The sequence below is a fragment of the Dermochelys coriacea genome, chromosome 1, assembly GCF_009764565.3.
Source record: "Dermochelys coriacea isolate rDerCor1 chromosome 1, rDerCor1.pri.v4, whole genome shotgun sequence".
Classification (NCBI taxonomy): domain Eukaryota; kingdom Metazoa; phylum Chordata; order Testudines; family Dermochelyidae; genus Dermochelys; species Dermochelys coriacea.
In genome coordinates, this window is record NC_050068.2 from 301,742,120 (window position 1) to 301,766,523 (window position 24,404).

At 39.5% G+C, this 24,404-nt stretch overlaps 1 protein-coding gene across 6 annotated transcripts in view; it reads right to left on the bottom strand.

The window, feature by feature from the left end:
• The window catches only part of IMMP2L (inner mitochondrial membrane peptidase subunit 2), an 832,928-nt gene that overhangs the window by 76,240 nt on the left and 732,284 nt on the right, over positions 1 to 24,404 (bottom strand). The window lies entirely within an intron of this gene.

Here is a 24,404-nt window from a genome sequence, read left to right on the forward strand (position 1 = left end):
AGCACAACTCTACTGAACACAATGAGAAATTACAGACCAACCTGGAATCAAATAATAGGTGCAGATATGGACTCAAACATCTAAATTCTCTCCTCTCCCCTTTAGAAACAGGGAGAGGTTTGAATGTAAGGATTGAGTTTTGGCTCAATTCATTTTTAAAATGAGTGCCATAACTGCATTAACCAATACTTAAAGTGGACGATGCTAGAAACCTTCCCCATCTTGGGCCATTTGTAGCAGACAGGCACAATAGTGGTCCATGCATTCCCCAAGTTACTGACAGCTATCCCCTCCTACTTCCCCTCGTGCTCAAGGAGGACAGGGAAACAGCAGTGGCATGGTACCAGGGGTGAAAGTAACTTAAAGGACTTACAGGTACTCCAGAGTCCTGAGCAGGGGGCGTGGCCTCAACAGGAAGAGGCATAGCCTTGACCAGAAGAGGTGGGGCCTTTAAATACACAGGCCCTTTAAATCAAGATTTAAATGCCCCAGGGCTCCGGCTGCGGCTGGGAGCCCTGGGGCCTTTCAATCATCCGCAGAGCTACCAGATGCAGAGGCAGCTGGGAGCCCCGGGGTTCAGGGGCAATTTAAAGGGCCCTGGCCGCCGCTACCGCAGTGGAGCTCTGGGCCCTTTAAATCACCCCCAGATCCCTGCCGCCGCTACCCCAGGGCTCCAGCAGCAGGGCTCGGGGGGTGCTTTAAAGGGTCCAGGGTCTCTGGCCGCTGTGGAGACCCCCAGGGGCACTTTAAAGGGCCCGGGGCTCCCCACAGCGGCCGAAGCCCTGAGCCCTTTAAAGCGCAGCCGGAGCCTGGCCGCTGCTACCCCGGGGCTCTGGCAGCAGGGTTCGGGGGGTGCTTTAAAGGGCCCGGGGGCTCTGGCCGCTGCGGGGAGCCCCGGGGCCCTTTAAAGCGCCAGCCTGGGGAAGCTGGTCCGGTCCGGCACGGCATACTGGCTTTTGCCAGTACACTGTACTGGACCAGACCGGCTTACTTTCACTTCTGCATGGTCCCCTCTTCCCTCTGCACTGATCAGCACAGCTGGGGGTGCAGGGAGGTGAGTGTGAGCTACTAAGAGACCCTAAGGCAGAATCCCAAAGCAGGGTATAGCGATAAGGTATAACTGAGCCCATTCTAGTATATTTAGGGTAATCCCATTGTGATTTGTCTGCAAAAATCACATTGGAGGAGAGAAACAAAAAAACAACAAAAAAAAGACTTTTTTGATTTTCCACAACATAACAGCATTAGCCCAGTCCTACAGCCCTTAAACATGCATAGCTCCCACTAAAGTCAGGGGCAGTTTTGCATGCAAATATAATGATTTATAATAATGAAATAACATGGAAAACAGCTAGATAGTATAGGAATGGGAATTTACATTTTTATGTTGCACAGCTGCTAATATAGCATGCTCAGAATGGGTTATTCAACAATATCAAGAATCAGCAGTCTGAAGCTGTCTCCTTTGCATGGCAACTTTAAGAAATGTAATATATTGCTTCCTTATTTTAATAAATAGATGTTGGAAATAGATTAATACTCAAAGCAGTACTAAAGAACTTGTTTTTCTTCAGTGGCTCCAGTCTTTTATTGCTTTAAGCTAAATTCAACAATAAATACAATTCAAACACATGACACCTCATTGTACTTGCATTACAGCATGCACATATAAATAAAATTATCACAAATTGGTGAACAATTAATGAGATTCATTGCTGAGATATTTCATCACTGAATGGTGGTTTCCTGCCAACTTAGATATGATGTACTTAATTCTAAATGACACCACCTGCTCCCACCTCTAAGTGAAATAAAAAAGCTGCCAAGGGGCATGTTGGGAATTAACTTGCAGGCTTTCTTTTAATCAGGCATTTCTCCATGATGCTGAAAGCCAACAATATTACTGAGGGTAAAATATAATTGTTGTATACATCTGCAGTTCAATTTAGAGTTCTCATTGTAATGGTTAACTGAAGCCTAATGCATTTTTTCTTGCCAGGTGATGTTGGTCACCAGCTACTTGAAGCCAAACCACCAAATGAATGTCAAAGCTACCATCTGACCAGGACAGGATAGTATAAAAAAACATTTAAAAGTGAGATTAATTTTTTTTCTTTTTTTGATCAGTTGCACAGACTTTTAATTTATATATAGGTGCTTACACTTCCCCTATTTGCAGCATCAAACTAAGGTATCAAGGCCCTCTGGGGAAGGGAAAGACAAAAGCCTTGAAAAGTTAAAAATTCACACAGTTTGAAAGAGCGTGGCAAATAAAAATGACTATTCTCTTCTATATAGTCATGCAGCTTCTGAGTACATCTTAATTAGGGGTGGGGAGAGATAACTTTGTGCTCAGATGCTCCCCTGCCTTCCAAGACTTCTAATAAAGAGGCAAAATGCAGTATCTTATCAAACATAAGATGAACTCTCACCTAATATAGGTGCATGTTGAATGCTACCTCTTGAATGTCACATTTGCTGTTTAGTAAAAAGGACCAAGTTACACCACCACCACATAGGTTACTCTTTGAAAAAGATGTAATTATCCGAGTATTTTGTATGGTAGAAAAAAGTAAGTAAACAACCTCTCCAACTTATAACTACTGGCAAGGAAGTTAATGCTGAGGTTTTGCAATGAGTCTTCAAAAACAGTCTCTTGCAGAAATAGCTGCAAATACTTTCATTTTTATGAGCTACAACAAGATCATTTCATCCAAATGACCCCCAAATGACAGGTGTGCTTCACATGTTAAATACACTCCATTTAAGCAGCACATGTTTCAGGCTTTTTTCCCAGCATTTGCTCATGTTGACAGCATGTTGGTGGTGGTTGTTTTTTTATAAACTCATACACTTTCATGTAGTGACCATCACACTTTTCTGCACTGAAAGCAGAAAGGGGAGGAGGGACAGAAGAAATACAAGAATTTAGAAGACTGGGAGCACAAGCTTTCTCTGGCCCTGAAATACACTAGTGTCCTTGGAGAGAGTTGGTTCCTTTCTCCACATCTGGGTTTCCTTTTCCCTTCTCCTCCTCCTGCTTTCAGAGGTCTGATCTGCAAGCTCAGCCTGGACCTGAACCAAAGCCCATCAAAGTCAATGGGAATCTTTCCACTGATTTCAAATGAGCATTAGGCTTGGGCTCTATCAGAGGGCCTAAGGGATGGCTAGCTAACACCAAAGCCAGCTCACCCTCACTTGCCTCTGGACTCACATACATCCCTACCATGGTGAGAGACACTGATCAATCACTTTCACAGTGCTGAATATTTCCTTTGGTCATGCACAGTTTAAAAAAAATAAAAAGAAAGATGAAAAGTTTGAACTTCACCTTTTGCAAAGATTTTCCCAGCCATTGCATAATTTCATGTTTTTGGTAAAATTCAAGCTTATCAAAATATTACAGCCTTAGTCATAAGTTTCAGAACTAAAGAGGACTGAAATATTTGAAATTGTGAAAATTTCTATCAGAATGGGATGTAAGGACAAATAGTGAAAATGTTCACTATTTTTCCCCTTTTTTCAACCTCTCTACTCAGTATTAGTTCAGCTTATGTTCATGTCTTTCCAGTTAGAGCAGCCATGAACAATCTTGAGGAAAATAAGGTAATGTATATACACCAAAATGCAAAGAGGTAGGGTTGTGCTTTCTAATTTCACTAATAGAAACTCATGGAGCAATGCCATACTTCTTGCTGCAGAATCACCTTGAATGGCAGCTTTGGGGTTGAAAATCAGTGAGATCGTCTAGGCAGAATGACCCAACTACAGAAAGCTATTACAAATGGGAAAAAGTTGGTAAAAGGATCAAAGAGAATAATTCTGACAAGTAAAGAGGGTGAAAGTGTACCAAATTGCTGACTAAAAGTAACAATTAATCAAAATGAAAAGTTTTTAATGTAATTCATTTATTTACAGGATTTTTTTTACAGTGCTCCTCATTTTAGTATCTACATTTCATATTCAATAGTGGATTTCTCATTGCACCATCCTAGTCAGCTAAAAAAGGATGACTATGCCCATGTAATAGATAAGGAAGTGAGGCACAGAGTGACTTAGGTTACATCTACACTGCAATTAAAAATCCACAGCCTGTGCCAGCTGACTCAGGTTTACGGGAACCAGGCTAAAGGGCTGTTTAATTGAGATATAGATATTCTGGATCAGGCTGGAGCCCAAACTTTAAGACCCTGCAAGGTTGGAGGGTCCCAGACCTTGGGCTGCAGCCCAAGCACAAACATCTACACCACAATTAAACAGCCCCTTAGCCTGAGCCCCACGAGCTCAAGTCAGCTAGCATGGGCCAGCTGTAGGTGTCTAATTGCAATGTAGATGTATCCTAAGTGACTTGCCCAAAGTCACACAGAAACTCTGTGACAGAACCAGGAACAAAGCCCAGATCTCCCCAAGTCTCAATATCTTATTCATAAGCTTATACCTTATCATATGATAGAAACAATCCAAAAAACTAACTGTAAAATATATATTTTTATTAATGGGAATGCCTAGAAAATAACTTCAGGGAAGACTTCATAGACGTCATCATAGTATGCAAGCTGTAAGTATCTCTATGAAAGGCAAGCTACTGTATTCATATTGTCAAGAGCTGTGAATGCTGCTATACACAACTGATTTACATGGCTTGGACTCTAACATAAGCACTGAAGTGTTCAAAGACTAACTTGTAGGACATTTGGGGTCAGGAGTGAATCAAGGATTTGTGGCAGTAAAGACGGTTATTATCATTATATAGGGGTTACATGGTGTCTTGAAGGAACAAGTTAACTGGCCATACTTCTCACTTAACCGCTGACACTCAGCTCAAGTATTGGCATATCAGCCATAGATCGACTGCTGTAGCAATACCCACAAACAAGAGCAGACATGTTAGGTACTGAAAGGAGGGAACAACAGCAGTAAGTCTGTAGAGGTGGAAGAGTTGTCACTGATAACCACAACTCAGGGTCAGACACTTCTGATTTTTAAACCAAGACCTGAGATTCTACTTTACGTCAAGCAAAAGATGGATAGTCTCTTTCAGGGGTCCTGAAAAATGTTTACTATTCTCATCATTTTGCCACAGTTAATACTCACATTGCACATAAATATATTACCTACCAGGCTAGATTTATTGCTTTGCAGCAATTTAGTAGTGCTTACTTCAAAGGAACACCTGACACATGCCATACAAAGGATGAGTGATGATAATGACAAATGAAAAGATATATTAGAAACTTTGTGAATAAAATAGATGCTTATTCTGTAACAGCAAACTGTGTTCTACTTTTTTGGTCCCACACTGTTCAGGGATATGTTTCCAAGTTCTCTATAATAAGCTGCATCCTTACACAAGAGAAAGTCAATCCATTATCAGATAAAGAATAGGTCATGGAATAGCACAGTCCTGCTAATCAACAGGTCTGATCACTGTTGCCACTTTTCTATTTCTTTCTTTCTGTGTCTGTCTCACTTTCTTTCTTACTTTTTATCATGCAATATTTTATACATGCAATTTACCCTTTCCTTAAAGCATTTTTAAAAGAAACAATTATGTCAAACAACCATAGCCAACTCAATGACTTTACTAATGCAAACACCGAAATCACTCTTTCAGTGGCCTCACATTCCATATATCAATTGGTGCCTGTAATATTAAAAACTAATTCAGTTTTTAATTCAGAAATTCATGTTGATGTTAAGAGAAGAAAAGCAATTAATCATCCCCTGTATTAAATGTTCTGTAGTAACTGTCATATACAATTTTATCAACTGCACTGAAGCCACAGCACAGTCTAAATTTTACACTTCAGGGCAGGACACAGAGATGCTACATGGCTGTCTGGGTTAAGCTGGGCTGTTTTGGTTAAGCTGTTTTGATTCCTTGGCTTCCATTAAGGGCGTTTGAGGTAATACATTTCAGATAATCGGAGGAAGAACTGATGACAACTTCTGCAAGTTTTCTTCAGTTTCAACCTCAGGCACGTTGTCAAAATGTTGGAGAACCCACACAGGAGGCACTTGCCCGCTGGTGTTTGTAGTCATTGCACCAATGCTGGTGGTTTAGTTTGTCTTTATGCTGAATGAGGTTTAGAAATTTAAAGTGATTAACACCTTGTCTAAACTTAACAGCACTGCAGAGCTACACCAGGGCAGCTGTACTGCTGTAGCGCTTAGTGAAGACATTACCTATGCTGGTAGGAGAGTTTCTTCTGTCAACATGGGTGCTTCCCCTCCCCAAGAGGGAGTAGATATGTTGACAGGAGAAGCCCTCCCATCGACATAGCACTATCTACACTGGGGGGTTTTGTCGGTATAACTACATTGCTCAGAGGTGTGGATTTTCCACGTGTCTGAGTGATGTAGTTATACTGACGTAAGTTTGTAGTGTAGACCAGGGTTAAGATATAATAAGCTGCATCCTTACACAAGAGAGTCATTCCATTATCAGATAAAGAATAGGTTATGGAATAGCACAGTCATGCTAATCAACAGGTCTGGTCACTGTTCCCACTTATTGCCACTTATCTGCTCTATTATATCTGTTATACAGTAGCCCCGAATAACATCTGAGCAAGCTAAAAGCATGGTTATTAGTGTACCTGAAATTGATTACTATGATTAACGTACATGCAACAGGCATAAAACAGACATAAACCAGGCATGCTACAGCACTGAATAGGGTTTCTCTGTTCATTCTCTCATGTGTTTTTTTCAATAAAATAAGTAGTTTCAAACTATAAACTCTCTTCTTTTCTGGAAACATTCTTTTCCTACATACGGAACTAAGAACTACAGTCTATCTAAGTATTTAAATGGCACCATCACTACAGTTAATGCCTACTTCTCTAGAGGATGCACTGAACTCAAATAGTGAATTCATCACAGAGAAAACCAGAGTAGAAAGGTTGTACTTGAAATCTGTCTTTTGGAAATACAGTAACAAAGATGTATGTGCTTGTTTATCTGTTTTCTCAGAACTAAAGGACTTAGCACCCAGCCAAACACGGGGTTAGATCCTCACCTCTGTTCCAGCACCTTTCTGCCAAGTAAACGGGCCAGAATGGTGTAAAAGGGAACTCAGAGCCCCATATCCAGCCAGGGAAGGGATCCCCTGACACAGACTCTGGAGAAGACAGCCGTACGGCTGCATCCTGATGACCCATTTTACAAGCTCCACTGTGGAGGTTAGGCTGTGATTGGGACTGAAAGTGAAGGAGCATGATAGGAGTAAGGCAGCTCACTGTGCAGTTGTGATTTTGGCTACTGCTGAAGCCTATAGGGCAACCATGGGAGGCTGATGCAATGGAGACAGGCCCCCAGGACTGTTTAAGTTACACAGGGGGTCCCAAAGCTACCCAGCATTGGCAGAGCACAAAGATGGCTTAAAATCATCTCAGCTACCCCTTTCCCTAAGAGTTCTGTGCTGCATCTGTGATGCGCCTTTTAATATCATCTTTGCTGTTTTTGCACAGGCATCTTCTTGGATTTGAGCAAAGAAATCCTGCCCCAGGAGGCCATACACTGAGGGTGATGGGCAAGGAAACAAACCAGTTCTGGGCCCTCAGGCTATGTCTACACATAAGTAAGCCTCCCAGCCTGGGTAAAAAGGGTTGTGTTAGTGAGGCTTGAACTAGCTCACTAAAAATAGCAATGTTGATGTTCTGGCTTGGGCTCAGAAGCCTAAGGGATTGTGTGTGTGTGAGACAGTCCAAGCTTCCATCTGAGCCAGACATCCCCATTGCTATTGCTATTTTTAGTGCTCTAGCTTGAGCCCCACTAGCCTGAGTCTGTCTACCCAGGCTGAGAGACTCACTTCCACCTGCTGTGTTGACATACCATCAGAGCCCAGAATGAGTTTGCAGTACTGTTAGCTAAAAATGTACTGTAAACTGAGCACATTTGATCTGGAAATCATTTACAGACAATTAACATGGAGCCACACAATTCTATTTTTACAGAACACATTTCAGAGTAGAGCTGCACTTTGAAGCAAATCAACTTTTCCCCACAATAAAAACTGGTTTCATTCCATTATAAACTACTAAATGTCCAGGTGTCAGGCCTTGCTAGCCTAATAAAATACTGGGGGTGGAAATAATCATGCTACCAATGGTTCATTCCTATCTTGTGCCAGAGGTTCTCATATCCCTGCTGGGCTATCGGCCTTTGGCACATAATCCTTCTGCCTTCCTACATGTTTTGCTTAGAACAGAAACAACACTACAGGTTCCAGTAGCCACCATTTTCAGTTATTAAGACCACAGTGGAAATTGCATTTTGAAAGATCTGGGAAGTGCTGCTGACTTATAGAAAGTAGTCAGTGATAGGCAAGGATTACATCCCCTAGAATAAGCTTTCTAGGCCTGCAGGTTCATTTTGTAGTGCCAGTTAAACTGAAGAATATCATTCAGTGGTAAACCTTCCATATTTATTATGTCAAATCTGCTGAGGATGAAAAATCGCTCAAAGCGTTAGTAAAACCACAAGCCAGTTGTGTGAAATGGGGTTTGTCAGAAAAAATTTCAGTAAAACAGTAATGTGTCACCTTCATAATGCCTTCAAAAACTTTTACTCATTCTTGCTTCCCATATCACTTGCTACAGTGCTGCTTTTATTTTGAAGCTTCGTATGCACTAAACAAATTACTAATTGTATTATAGATGTGGTGAATATATATTTTATGGCTTTTGAATCATTTTTATCAGATCTTTATCATGGATAGTATGTGCAAGAATTGTCACAAAAGAGCATTATTTTCTTGGAGTAGCTTACTTCTTCATACTGAAGCATTCTGTTTGGGGTAATCTCTTTTTATTTGTGTCTCAGGGAAAAAAACTGGTAAAATCCACAGTATGTGGCCTAATATTCAAATCTGCTACATATTGAGATCCACACTGAACGTTCACAGCTTCTGTGTGTCATATGTAGTGTGTAGTATGACAAGTGATGCTTTCAGCTTAATAGGACTGGTTTAAAAAACATGCTAAAGGTTTAAAAAAAACAGAAGGTAAATACCCTATTTATTTAATTAATTAATTTATTTAAATATCATTATATTTAAGCCAATGTCATTATTTTTTAGAGTCTGACAATTTTTGAACATTTAGGATTTACAATGACTGTCATATCCATACTATGCTGGGTGCTATCTGTTTTCTACTTTCATAGGTGGTTTTCATAATCTCATAAAAAATGCTTTTTGCATTAAATGCAAGTTGGGAAATACCAAACTAGACAGTGAATTTATTTTTAGTCTTTCTACAAAATTCACAAAAATATCTATATAAGGAGTTTCACTACTTGAAATTGATCTACAGACTGTAGTGAAAATTAATGTGATTTGACAGATACGATGTAACCCACAAGCTGTGAATTTTATTTAGCTAAGTGCAAACCAGTTTGGAGACAGTAAAAACCTATTTGAAACTTTGCCCATAAATCAAAATAAGACTGTAGCAAACCTTTAGTGTGGTTTAGACAAGTTCAGATAATTTTATTCTTTATTTTTCATTTTTGCTTCCTGGGAAGTTCTTGGTTTTAGCTAGAAGCAAAAGTGCCAAATCCTACATGAGAGGCTTTTTTTGCAGCCTTTATGGATGTACTGCAAGCAGGGAGCTCAAGTAATCTCATAAAACAATCTATTCTCATAAGATTTCCAGCCCAGTTTTGCAGATTCCAGAGATTCAGATAAGTACTGAACTTTTGATTACACTTGAGCCACACCAGGTCTCTGAACTTGGAATTTTGACTATCTCTAATTGTGGTAACATTTGCAAGCTATTACTAAGTAACTGGAGTCCATATTCTTGTTCTCAGTTACATATGCACAATACCTCTGAACAGAATGGGGCAGATTGTCTGCTATGACCAGCTTCTACTGAACAAAGCACATAGGCATAGCTGGACAAAGCTCATCGTGGTTCCCTGATTCTCTGCCCCAGCCTCAACACTAGCACTGGTTAGACCCTTACGGACTATAGTATAGCCAGCTGTGAATTGCCAGAGCCCACTGTGCTCTAATCACTCTCTCTCTCTCCTGCTGCAGATCTGCTCCTCCAGGCACCCAATGGAGAGAAATTTAGGAGACTCAATTGGCTGTACACTTGTTGGGACTCCCTTACACCAGGGGAATCCCAGACAGGAATTTGGAATTGATTTCTGTTTCCTTTGCACCACCTGAATGATGGGGGAGAAGCAGATCAGGGCAAAGAAACTGCCCCATTGTGTCTGCATGCACGTACATGAGAGTAGAATCTGGCCCCAAATGTTTGATGTAGAATTTAACATGTCATTGCTTTTGTTTCTGACAATGCACCTGCATGGTAAAGCCTTACAGGTATATTTGTATCAGGGGTTTGTACCTTTTATGTTAATATAGTTTGTCATGTTTCAGAAATAGTCCTTGTAAAAGATAAATGGAAAAGACAGTTTTAAATATGTACAAGCTGGTTACACAGAACAGTGTGAAGCGTTCAAATGCCTTCCTAATAGAAGGTTTATCTTCACAGAGCATCTGTGAAAAAAAGAAATTAAATTTTGAAAAATTGATTTACAATGGCACTAGCTGAAAAGTGTATCAAAACTTGAGAAAACTGCAGGCTTCGCAGTGCGCGCCACACGGTATCTTTGTAGTTGTACAGAAACCCTGCACATCTCCACCAAATCCTACATTGATTCACATCTAACAGTAGTGAGACAGTTGTTAATCATGAGACTGGATACACTGGAAACTATGTTGCAATTGGCAAATAATGAGGTAATTTTTTATCATGAAGTTAGATACATTAGAAACAATGTTGCAACATAGTATGCACTCTGCAGAGCTCTGACAGGAAAATATAAGCAAAAGTAAACAAAACAATTGTCAATCAAATCTGTCAGCAGAGTATGTAAAGAGAGGGTCAGAGACAGATTTTGGAATGTGGTCACTCTCGGAGACAAGAAGAAGAAGCAGGAGAGAAGCAGCAGAGGAAGAAGAGAAGCAGAAACCTGAGAGGAAACCAGAGAGAGATGAGACTTAACCTAAAGAACAGCTAAGAACTATTGCCAGTAGCTGTCAGCAACCTGTGGAAGACTGGCCATCTGAAGTGGGGCGCAGCCACTTAGGATCATCTTAACTGTATGTTGTGGTTCAGGTGCTTTTTAGCTTGTGTTTAGAGGTTTGTGTTTGGACCACTAACGGGTGCTTTGTTTTACAAAAGATACTACTTGTGTCAATCCTTTATCAGAAGGCTGTATCTGTACCCTCTGCGGGTAATAGGTGAGCTGTTCTGGGACCTTTCTGAAACAGGGAACCCCTGGCGAGCCCAAGATTCCTTGACCACCCTGGAGATGCATCACTGATGAGAACAGATTGGTTATAACAGGTGGGCAGTTTTACAGTGGAAACTCTTGGGGAATATTTGAATTCTGTTTTTGAGGTAACAACTGATGTGCTCTATGCTCCCTCTTTAATATCATTAATGAAGATGACGATAAGGCAAGTGCTAAAATCAATCCCTGTAGTAACCCACTTGTCAAGTACCACAACCTAATATATTGCTATTTAGCATTACTCTTTGAAAATTGGCTAAATAGCCATAAACAGAGGATATGACGGGACTCCTATCCCAGTCAATTTGAATTAATTTTTCAATTACTATTTAGTGGGACACAGTTTCAAATGCTTTACAAAAAGTCAAATATATTGCATCTACTACATTCCCTTTGTTTACTAATTTTGCAATTCTATCAAAAAAGCAGTGAAGTTTGTCTGACAATTATTTTTCATAATCCCGCGCTGCCTAATTGCTCAGAATTATTTTATACTTTAGGAGTCCCATATAAATCAGCAAGAACTTTACCACTATCTCCACTGAAAACTAGATCAAACCCTAGATGTTCAGGGATTTTTTCCCCTAATAAAAATTCCATTATTTTGTTTAGAAGAGAAGGCAGATATATGGAATAGTAATTGCCAGGATCACTAATATTTCTTTATCGGAAAATAGCCTCTGTATTTGCTTGAATTCACTTTATCAATACTTAATCTTTTGTCCATGATTTTTCATAAATAACTTTTAGTGGTTCAGTAGGTTTGAACACCAATTTCCTTAATATCCTGACTATTCTGAATGGCTGCTTTGTATATATGCAAATTTTCCTTTGCCTGTTTGTTACTTTATAAGATTTCCATTATTTTCTGATCATCAATATTGTCATTTTTTGTTAGAGATTTTTAAAAGTTCAGTATCCCAGCCATTTTTAATCATTAATTTTATCCTGTTCATGTATTAATTGACCTACTATTTCTACATAGTCAAGTCAATAGATGTCTTTCTCCACAGTGAAAATCAATAGTTACATACATGGGCACAAAATTGAAGTTACATATTGGTGAATCAGACCCCTCCATATCTATATCCATACACCTGTATGTTCTATATTATGTGCAGGTAAGGAATTTTCACAAAACTTACTTTTAATTTTCCAAGTCATTCTTCAAGTTCCACTAAGTGTTTCTATGTAGGCTATGCACAGTATGCTGGCTGCCTAATAAGCAGCATTTGAATGAGTCCTTTTTATATATCCTATAACTATGGGCTATTTTCAGTTTGAAATTGCAACACTTTCTCAGGATGTGGCTATTATTATATCCAAATACAATATCATCAGGGACCATTTCAAAGATCAACCCCTCCTATCCATGGAAACAAGCTTAACAAAAATGTTTAATTAATTAATGGGGTATGAGCTTGCCGTTAAAACCAGCAGTTACATTATGCATTCTTTTTGACAGCACTTAAATGTGAACATTGTTTCATTAAAACTTTATGGTGATCTTTCTTTCTCTCCTCATGCCTCTCTATTCCATGTGGGGCACAGGGTCTCCACCACTGCCTTCCATCTTTGCTGGTCTCCTGCTGCAATCTTATTGTGCATTTCCATGTACAATTCCTCTGCCAGGTGGAGTCAGCAGCAACAAGGACCAGGTTCAATATCCAATGGTCCCACTTAACAATACAACACAGAAACAGCTCAGATCCCCACCTTGTAATCTGGGAAAATTAAACACCATCCCAGGCGCCTCTAGGGGGCAATACTTCCCCACTTGCCAGCAATGAATCTGTGTACAGCAGAGAAAACTTTTATTAAAAGGGAAAAGGAACATGGCAATAATTTGGGAAAACATCACAACCATGATTCGAACGCATCTGACCATGAGCAAAACTTCCACCCCAGAAAACATTGGGCGCTGTCCTTTGCCTCTGTTTCTCACCTTGTGTCCAACAAATGTCCCTTTAACATGCCATTCCCCTCTCCCTTCACCACACCCCACTCACAGCTGCTCTCCTTGGTCAGCGAAGACCCAGAGTTCAGAGTTGCATTCATGAGAGTTCACTTCCCACCCGGGCGGAGGAGGGGAAGAAACATCAACTAATGCTTCCGCGGTTGCCACTGCCACAACAACTGCCTCACAGTTGCCGCCATCCACTCTGTGTCGCTGCCTGCTGCCACTGCACCATCATTCACTCCGCTGCTGTTGTTCGTCATGCTATCATTCACTCCACCACATCGTCATCTGTTCCACTGCCAATGGCCCTGTGTCATCACCTTCTGCTGCCACCTGCCTCTTTACTGTGACCTCTGAGAGTCAGTCTCTTGAGGTTCCACCTCTGGCATCCAAACCCCCTGCTTAGCAAGTTCATTTTAGTTGAGAGTGAACCCCTCAATCAGGACACACTACATACACCCAGCTCTCAGTGATTTCAGCAGCTAGTGGGGGAACCTCACTACTAGCACATGTCTTCTGTAGAAATGCTGTCCCACAGCAGGTAATTAGATTGTCAATGATTTCAACTTCAGTGATCACTTAACAAAACAAAAGACTCCCAATGGAGCCTAATCAGCTCTGTCTTTAAACAGTGGAGAGGGGCAGGTCAAATGGTGCCTATGACTCTTAGGCAGAACCCACACCACCGGGCAGAAACACTTGTCCCTACTCTTTCTCTCTCTCCTCCACTGGTATCTGGCATCCAAATCCCCTGCTTAGCAAGTTCAGTTTAGTTGAGGGTGAGCCCCCAATCAGGAAACACTACATACAGTCCTGCTGCCCTTTACTCATACAATAAGGAAAACAACATTTCATTACCTATGCATTCAATAGTAAGGTAATTTGTAACGCAACACCTATCAATACTGATCACTTTGGCAACACAGCTGTCTGCTGGATACCTAGGCAGAGTAGGTGTGTTCATGTAAATACAGCCTGGCCCTGAAGTCCTTCCCCCCAACCTGCTCATCACTAGATATCAGGGGAGAGCTCATTCAGATCTTGTTTACACATGTCATTCTTGGACTTTTGCCCTGCAGGTTCCATTGCAACGCCTGTCTTGTTAGGTTATTTGGGTCTTTCCTCCATGTATGTCTTAGCCCTCTCCATTTTTGTTCCATAATTTCCAATCTTATTGGTTTCTGTTTTGTCCTTCCCCGATTTCTCTCTTTTGATTTTGTCTGTCCATCTGATATTGAGGATTTGTCTAAGGCAGCTGTTTATGATAAACTAGAGTTTAGAGAGTAAGGTTTTAAGTCTCCAAGTTTCAGTACCATATAGTAAGTCTGATTTTACAATAGGGTTAAAAATTCAAAGTTTGGTGTGGAGCACAGATATCTGTTTCTCAAGTCTGGCTTTGCTATTCTGCCTTTTTCCACCTGTTGTATTTACAATGTTGCCAAGATATGGAAACAGTCAAAGAAAACTTTTACTAAAACTTACGCAGTAGTGCTGGGATTCATGAATAATCATCACAACAAATGTTTATCTGAGGATACATGATGGAAATAGAAGAATTAAACTGAAACTAAATCAAACAAGAACAAGAACGCACACACTGAATCCAGGAGGAATAGGCCATAAAGAATAAAGTGGCCAAAAAGAGTGCTAGGAATCTTTATAGACAAAATGGCAACAGATGCACAGACTGCTGCACCACAAAGTGACATGGAGACTCTGTATCACATCAGAGGACAATCAGATTTAGAAAAAACAAATACCAACAGACCAGGTCAAGACAATGAGGGCAACATAAAAATGAAGACATCAGAACAATTAAATATATAAAGGCAATATTTTTGTCAACTACTGAATGGTGAGCCAGTGGCCAATCCCTCCCTACAGAGGGGGAAGAAGAGCTGGATGTCAGCCTAGGACTATTAGTGTTGATCTTTGCTAATTTTTTAACCTTTATTCTTTTAATTCAGCATCTTCTCTCATCTAAGTTCTTGTCTACATAGTGAGTTAGTGCACGGAAAGCCAGGTGAAAATCTACAATGCATCTGTCATAAATATAAAGGGAAGGATAACCACCTTTCTGTAAACAGTGCTATAAAATCCCTCCTAGACAGAGGTAACATCCTGTTACCTGTAAAGGGTTAAGAAACTAAGGTAACCTCGCTGGCACCTGACCCAAAGGACCAATTAGGAGACAAGATACTTTCAAATCTTGGATGGGGGGGAGGGTTTTGTTTGTGCTCTTTGTTTATGTGGTTGTTCTCTCTTGGGACTGAGAGAGGCCAGACAGAAACCCATCTTCTCCAACCAATCCTATCCAAGTCTCCAATATTACAGCCAGTATAGGTAAGCCAGGCAAGGCGGATTAGTTTATCTTTTGTTTTATGTGAATTTTCCCTGTGTTAAGAGGGAGGTTTATTCCTGTTTTCTGTAACTTTAAGGTTTTGCCCAGAGGGGAATCCTCTGTGTTTTGAATCTGAATACCCTGTAAAGTATTTTCCATCCTGATTTTACAGAGATGATTTTTACCTTTTTCTTTTTTTTAAATAAAATCCTTCTTTTAAGAACTTGACTGATTTTTCCATTGTTCCAAGACCCAGGGGTTTGGATCTTTGATGACTTTGTAACCAATTGGTTAGAATATTATTCTCAAGCCTCCCCAGGAAAGGGTGTGTGTAGAGCGGGGGGGGGGGAATATTCTGGGGGAAGACATCTCCAAGTGGTCTCTTTCCCTGTTCTTTGTTTAAAAACATTTGATAGTGGCAGCATACTGTTCAAGGACAAGGCAAAGTTTGTACCTTGGGGAAGTTTTTAACCTAAGCTGGTAAGAATAAGCTTAGGGGGTCTTTCATGCGGGTCCCCACATCTGTACCCTAGAGTTCAGAGTGGGGAAGGAACCCTGACAGCATCGTATGCTGAGCTTCATTTCAGGACTTTCACTGCACTCTAGCAGGGTCCATGCAGTGAGTTGGTGCTCAGCAAGTTAGTGAGCTGTAGAGTCACAACTGCCTTGTCACACACTGTTCAAAGCCCATGTTGTTAAGGCAGAGCCGTCCCTTGGGTACAGTGAATCGGGGCGACTGCCCCGAGCCCTGTGCTTTGGAGAGCCAGTGTGATTGGTGGGTGTGGCTCGTCCTGGAAGTGACGGTTCGGTCCCGGAAGTGACGGATTCATCACTTCCACTCCAGGCCCCAAACCCCCTAGGGACTGTGCTGAGGACTCTGAAAAAGTGGGATAGAGGGTGGCTTGCAGTATTCACACAGATTACAACATCTGAAAGAACCACAGGTACTGTAGAATAACTGACCATTCTTTCTTCTTCTAGTATGTGTCAGTGTGAATCCCACTGTAGGTGAGGGGCAAACTGCATCATCCCTAGATGGTGGTAGTGAGGAGTTTCATCTGTACTAGTGAAACAGTGATTGTGGTACTGTTCTCCCAAAGCATAATGTTTAACAAAATTCAGTAGGTTGCTCCACATTGCAGATCTCAGAAATTTCCAAGTTCATAAATCAGGCCAAAGATGCTGCCTCTGCCCTGGTGGAATGCACTTTTATGTTCAAAGGGAGAGGTCTAACTGTCAATCTGAAAGCAGGTGGAAATGCACTGAGTGATCCACTTAGATTATGTGTAATGAAATGGCTTGGCCTTTTGAGGGGCCAGTTATAACAAGAAAGTGGCAGGGAGACTGCTTGAAAGGCTTGGTTCTTTCAAAATAATAAAGGAAAGCTCTGAACATGTCCAAAGTATGCAATTTCTTTTCCCCTGGCATCAAGGTAATTGATTGGTTCTGGTGGAATTCTCAGACCACCTTAGTGATGAACTTGAGTTGTCATTTCAGCACCACCTTGTCAACATAGAAGGATGTATATGAGGTCTTGGAGCTCACTGATTCACCATCTTTAGGTGATGACCATGAGAAAGACAGTCTTGTTGATAAGGTGGTGTACTGAGCACTCTGACAGTAGTTCAAAAGGAGGCTGCATGAGTTTCAGAGACAACACTGAAGTCCCACATGAGAATCACATCTTTAACTAGAGGGCAAGTATGAAAGAGGATTTATTTGAATTTTGATACTCTTGATGGGAGATGATTGAATCCAACTGTACTGGCATGTGACACACCAATATTGGTGCCAGAAGAACTGTGAGAGAATTAAATGCTAGCCTTGTATTCTTCACAAGCAGCACATAATCTAGGATTTTCAGTGTGAATCTTAGGCACTTCTTGCAGCTGGAGGGATAGCTCTAAAAAAGTATGCACCCTGCAAGTTGAGAGCCACAAAACAATCTTGAGCACAGAAAGATGGAATGATTTGTAGAAATTTAGCTTGAGCTAAGAACTAGCAAGTCAGATACCTCCCCAGAGGTTAACTGAGGGAGAGTCATAGTTGCCCTTCTCTTTGTGCCCTTGTACAGGAGCCCAAGGAGACACAGACCACACATGCGGCCCCTACGGACATTGCTATTATAAAAATTCCTCTCGCAAGAGTAAGGTGCATGCATACCTATTGTGAGATCGGCACTGACACAACCTTGAAGTAGTAGTAAAATGTCTGTGATTCCAGTGATACAGGGACCAAGTTTATATAAGACCAGACTCTACCACCTTTGCTCAAGTAATCATAATGATTTCAATGGGACTTCTTGTGGGGTAAAGTGCCACTCAGCAAGTGTTTGGGTTGCAGAATCTGGCTACAGTAATTATAATACAATCAGCCTTGGAAACCAGACATTTTAGATTTGAGAACAAAAGACAGAGAAACATAACTGTTTGTTTCATTTCACAGTTAATCCTTTTAATAGGAACATCCACCCACTGTGCTTCTCCCACAATCCTAAACTGCCTCCCAAATCTTGCCAGCTGCTAAACATGCCCATTGTCCTCTACCCACTACCAAAACCTGTAGCTCTCTCCCTTAAAATTTACACAAATCAGCTTTGCATTTGTAGTATAAAGATCCACAGTGCCTTGAAGATTAAAAATGTAGGGCATTGTAACAAACTAAATTTAAGGTTGAACTGAATAACACAAGGAATACTGTAGTGATTGACAGGTTTCAGAGTAGCAGCCGTATTACTCTGTATCCACTACAAACCCTACCCCTCACGCCACTCTCCTGCTGGTGGTAATAGCTCACCTTACCTGATCACTCTCGTTACAGTGTGTATGGTAACACCCATTGTTTCATGTTCTCTGTGTATATAAAATCTTCCCACTGTATTTTCCACTACATGCATCCGATGAAGTGAGCTGTAGCTCACGAAAGCTTATGCTCAAATCAATTTGTTAGTCTCTAAGGTGCCACAAGTCCTCCTTTCCTTTTTGTAGTGATTGAATTACTTCTATATTATTCAACAGAGCACTTTAATTTATCTCAATCTGCAATCCACTGCAGCACAGTGCTGCAGAATCCAAGGGCCTTTTAGAATTTAGGTCAAGCTGGGCAAGAAGTACACACAGGGCCTTGAGCATGGGGAAATCTTGCACTATATATGAACTCTTCTCAAGAGAGTTAATTAGTTGCAATGTTTACTACACAATTCAGGAGTCAGATTTCTCATGAGAGAAGGCAGAGAACTTTTATTAACTTAATGAGTATGCAGATCAGACTGAACCTGTTCAGGCATCTGGAAACAACTTGTTCGCACTGGGCATGCTCAGAGGTTTAAGGACTATTAGCATAGTTACTCCCATTCTAGTGACATGTTATCTATTCTTACTATAGTCTCTGATTTCCTTGAGCAATAAATACACACAATGTTGTGTTAGAAAAGGTGTATAGTCTGGTAACATCCTCTTTCAAAGCCACCTGAATAATTATAATTTAGAATAATTCAGAATAATTATAAAGAGAAATAAATGTAGATGTTGGGACAAATTAAGCCCTGGGAGTTAAGTCTGCTTATTCCAAAACCGAACTGGCCTTTACTGTAAAGGTCACAGTCACATATTTTCTTGATGTTCATATGGATACTTCCAAAACAGTCATTCATGTAATGCTGAAAATTTAATCAATGAGAATTTTGACCTTTTGTGCCCCTTAAACATGAGGCAAATCGTATCAAGTATTCAATAAACTCTATCAAATAGGCACCTAAGTTCTACCCGCAAAGGGGAATTTAAGAGCTAATATACCAGATCTCTATCTCATAGTTCAAAATGCAATCCCAAGAACAGAGAACTGTGCAGAAGTTCCTGGTGAGATTTTATTTACTGTGTACACAGTGAGACATACTGAGGACCGTAAATGGAAAATAGAGATATGAGGGGAATAACAGTTGAAAAATGGCAACAAAACACAAAATGAAACAAATACAAATACGCTTTCAGTGTAAGTTTATAACATACATGCATCATCAACCTCAGCAACCTTAACCCATCCTGGCTGTAGAAGCAGAGGAAGCCTAAATAACCCCTTTGGCTTGTTCATCTCCTCCTCTGTGAGGATGATTGACTCCCTTGATTTTTACCCCTTTCGCACAAACAAATCAAGTAACACCAGTCCCCATTCTCTGGACAGCAGCAAGATCTTGTTTACTTTCTGGTCCAAATGCAGGAACAAACTCTAGAGTGTGTGCAAGGAATCCGTTAAAATATCTTTAAGGTTCCCATCAAAGTCAATCTTTGATCCCCATCAATTTCAGTGGGACTCTCAAAATAAAACAATACTATTATTGGCTATGATTGCTTTTCTGCAATTTGCTGTGCATACTTTGTCTAGATCCTTCAGTAAAGTTCAGGGTATTGCAGGGAAAAATAGTTTCAGTTTTCACATATTTGTAACATATTAACACAACTGCATCTTCTTATTTCCCCCCCTTCAGTCCTCTTCTGCTAAATTTTGCATCCTGACTTTCTGGCAGGGTGTCCCACTATCTTGGGCTAACAAGCATTTTTCTGATATGTAAGAGTCCCTTCAAGTCATTAGCTAGGATGCATACAAGAAGGCAGAAAATGAAGACTCTACAGGTCATCCCTTTGAAGTGCTTCACGTAAGTAAAAAGTGCTAGTTTTACCACCTCTCGTCTCTTAAAACTCATTAAACCCTTACTTTTATCATGAACCTATGGAGAAAAACAGAGCAAACGTCCAGAGATATGTCCAGGTTACATTTGGTTTTCTACTGAAAAGCAAAAGTGAAAGTAATCCCTCTGTAGCTGCAGTGCAGATAATTTTCTTTATACCATTTCACTGAATACTAAACAGAAATTGGAAAAGTCTGAAAACATAATAAATAAACAGATGAGCATGAGCTTAAAAGCTCTTTGCATTTATCAAATAGATACATTCAGAATCTCTGGATGTTTACCAAACAGTTAAAGGGGGGAAATCCATTATAAGTATATAACTACATTCTCCCCTATCTTAATAAAAAAAAAGATGAAAATTATTGAGGAAGAAAAATTCAGGTACCCGAGCTATTGGTGTCACATATAAGTCTCAACAACAGTAAAAATGGATGGTTAGGCAGTGCTGAACAAAAATAAGCAGATATCTTATCTCTAAAAAATGTGCAAACTCACATTTTATTTCTTAAGTAGATCAAATCAAAAACGCTCACACGGGAATGAACAGATTTAACATCTGTGAATACTAAAGATGAGGCAGGACTGAAATATCTGACTCATTAAGTGACTGTGTACTGCCAAAATAGTAGGTAATTAGGTAACTTAAATGATCTGTCACCCAGAGAACTGTAGGGCAGATTGCTATTCAATTTTATATATATATATATATATTGGTTACCTTGCATACACCAGTCTTGATATCCTTCTCATTGCACATCCATTTGACTACTCAGGACAATGCCATCAAGGCTCATGTCATCACAAAAGCCTGATCCAAAACTCACTGAAGTCACACAATGGGCTTTGGATAGATCTCTAAGTGGACAGGTGAAAATGTTATCATTAAATCATGGGTTAGTCACTGATAGCATGTTGATTTGAATTCAACACAGGTGAAAGTGATGGAAAGTAATCAACTGATGGCTTTTCAGGAGGCCTGTGTAATGAGATTCAGTCTCAATTTCATTCCTGCCATGCATGCATCTATAACACAAAAATCACCATGATTTGGCATTCTTGAATAAAAGGAAGGCCTGAATGGGATTAAAGACTAAAATAATCTCACAACCCTAGATACACAGTAGCAGAGCAGTATGGTGATATTTGTGTTGCTACTGTTTATGCTACACATATTGCAAGAATAAGCTCAACACTGAAGCATTACTGACCACTACAGTCACCACAAAAAGTTATAGAAGAAAAAAATTCATTGCAAATGATGCAATGAGAGCTCTGTCCCCGTAATACCTGCACCTTGAGACTGAAATTGAAGTTTTCTCATACAGAAGCAGACAACCATCCCTTTTTTAGCTTGATTCAGAATGGACATGAGTGCTTGCCACTCCTACTGAACTTAATGCAAACTTCAGTATTCAGCTCCTCTCATTGTCAAATCCAACATTTGTGCTGCTCTGGATATCTGGAGGCAACTAGGGAATCAAAATTTCAGGGCCAATTGTGGAAATTAAAGTGACTTGAATTTGATCCCATTGTATCCTTTTTAGAGCCCCTCAGAACAGTGGAAGAAGAGGGAAGGCAAACAACTAGAGAGCAAGAACAATTAAAGAATAAGTCATCCACCTCCCAGCTGCAAGGATTCCGGCACTAAGTGCAGAAAAAAAGTAGTTGGTAGTTGAGATGGGAAGCAGTAAGATTCATATAGTGCAGGTCACATTTGGAATGGCTTGTTAGCTATTTCTGTGCTAGTCACAGGAAGGATGAAAGGATACGGACAATCCTACTAAGATCTGCACAATCTATTGTGAGTATCACTTCATTTTGATGTCTACCTTTTGCATGTCAGGTAACTGGAGTTAGATTTGGGGATGCACCTTCTTATACCAGTTACGCATCCACATTTCAGTCTTTAGCATGATGAAAACCCAATCCGTTACACTCCGATTTTGGGCTCAACCCTTGCTCAGGGGAAGGATGAGGTAAATCGTAAGAGGGTCCATATATCTGGGGCAGGTTATTTCTACAGCTGGTCAAAACTCAGAAGTTCCATTCTGCAGATAATTTTAATATTTTGACATTTGTTTTTGTTCACATTTGGAACAAAAACATACTTTATAAATTTCCTGGGAAACAGTAATTTTGAAAAAATCATTTTGAAAAATTTAGTTTAAAAAAATTTAAAATGTCCTATCGGAAATTTTTTTGTTTCAAATTTCATTTTATGGGATTTTAATTTATATTATTTTTACATTAATTCATGACATGTCTGTAGTAGTGGTGTATAATATGACATCATATGACATGTCCTAATACAAGCTACTACTACTGACATATCATGAAGTAATGCAAAAACAATATAAAAATAAAACCCTATAAATATATATAAATAATTAATGGTTAGAGAGTCTGAAAGAGACTATTATTTTCATATTTTATATTATTTTCAGTTAGACTGGACCTGATTCTGGGAAATATGCTGTAGAGAACAATCCTCTACAAAAAAAACAAAAAGCAAATAGACTAGATACTCTTATGTGTCTTTTCTGTCTCTCTTCTGTCATCAAGGCCTGTAAACTGCTTTTTGTTACCAGTAATTCTATACATTTCCTTTTCACAGTAATATTCAGAAACCGCTTTTCTTCTCATGAATATAAAACATTCAAACATATCTACAAGTAGCAATCCAGAAAAATATGCTCCTTGTTATGAGATAACAAAAATCATTCACAGCAGAAATAGAAATTACAGAGTATTTCTAAAAGACACAGAAAAATACCAAAATGATGTCACAGAAAAGTCTAGAAATTGAATCTACTCCCATTAATGAAAAGAATTATTCTTGTGAGAAATGTGATAAAGGGTAATATATTCATAAACTAAACAAAGATATAAGAATTTATTATAAACAGCTATTGTGAATTTTCATCACAGCTCAGACAAGTGTGAAGGGTTTTAGATGAATACCTCTTTTGCTATATGCTAGTGCTACTTAGATTTTGTTGTTGCTCATTTTTGTTTTTTACACAGATGTACAATAGGAAGTAACTGTGAGACGTATATAATATCTATTGGCCAATGTTGAATATTTAAGATTGATCACTGTACTTGTGCATCCATGCATATGTTTACATTTCTTGTAGAAGCAAGTGACTCTGGAATTTTGAAAATTTGGGCCTATAGGATATGCAGTTATACAAGGATATGAACAAGATGAAAAATATCTAACCGCTAAAAATATTAATCACAATATTTACATATTTTATACTGATTTTATAAATAGAAACCACTGAAACTTTACCTAAAGAGTTTGTTTTCTAGGATACTCTAAGACCTTATGCAAAAGCTTTCAAATAAATTAAAATAAAATGAATTATAAATCTTCATAAGGACCCAATATAAAAGTCAGCATGTTTCTAGATATTAAGGGCTGCATCGTAAGAAAATCAGCATATTGTGTATAACTAAAACATACTGGAGTTGAATAGCTGCTTACCAGGATTATTATTTTCTTCCTTTCTGTGCCTCAAAATACAAGTAAATGCAACCTTCTATACTGTAAGTATCCTTCGAGTTTTTCAAAATACATACACACACAAAAATGTCACTTCAAAGGACTGCTGAATTTTTCTCTATCAAATTAGCTTAATAAATCAATTTCCAGCCTTAGGCAGAGCAAGGAAATTTTGTAGAAGATTTTGAGAAATAAATTATTTCAGTGTTTCTTCCTATATTTCAGACCATCTCTTGTATCTTCAGCGACAACTGCACTGCAAGAGAACTGTCATAAAATCAAAGACTATTTGGACTGAGACAGGCTCATGAAGAAAGCTAACCAGCTTATATAAACTTGAGCCCTTGATAATTACCATTCACTTTCAATTTACATCTACATCAATAACTAATTAAAATTCAGAAGAATGTTCTTTGTTGTGGACTTCTTCTAAGTGACAATGAAAGGTCTGGTTAAAGTACAGGCCTAGATGTCATAATACTTGACTTGTATCCTTGACTCTGTCAAAGACTTCCTGTATCACCTGAGGCAAGGTGCAATGCCTCTGAGCCACAATGTCATAATCTGTAAAATGAGGATAACAACATTTGCCTAC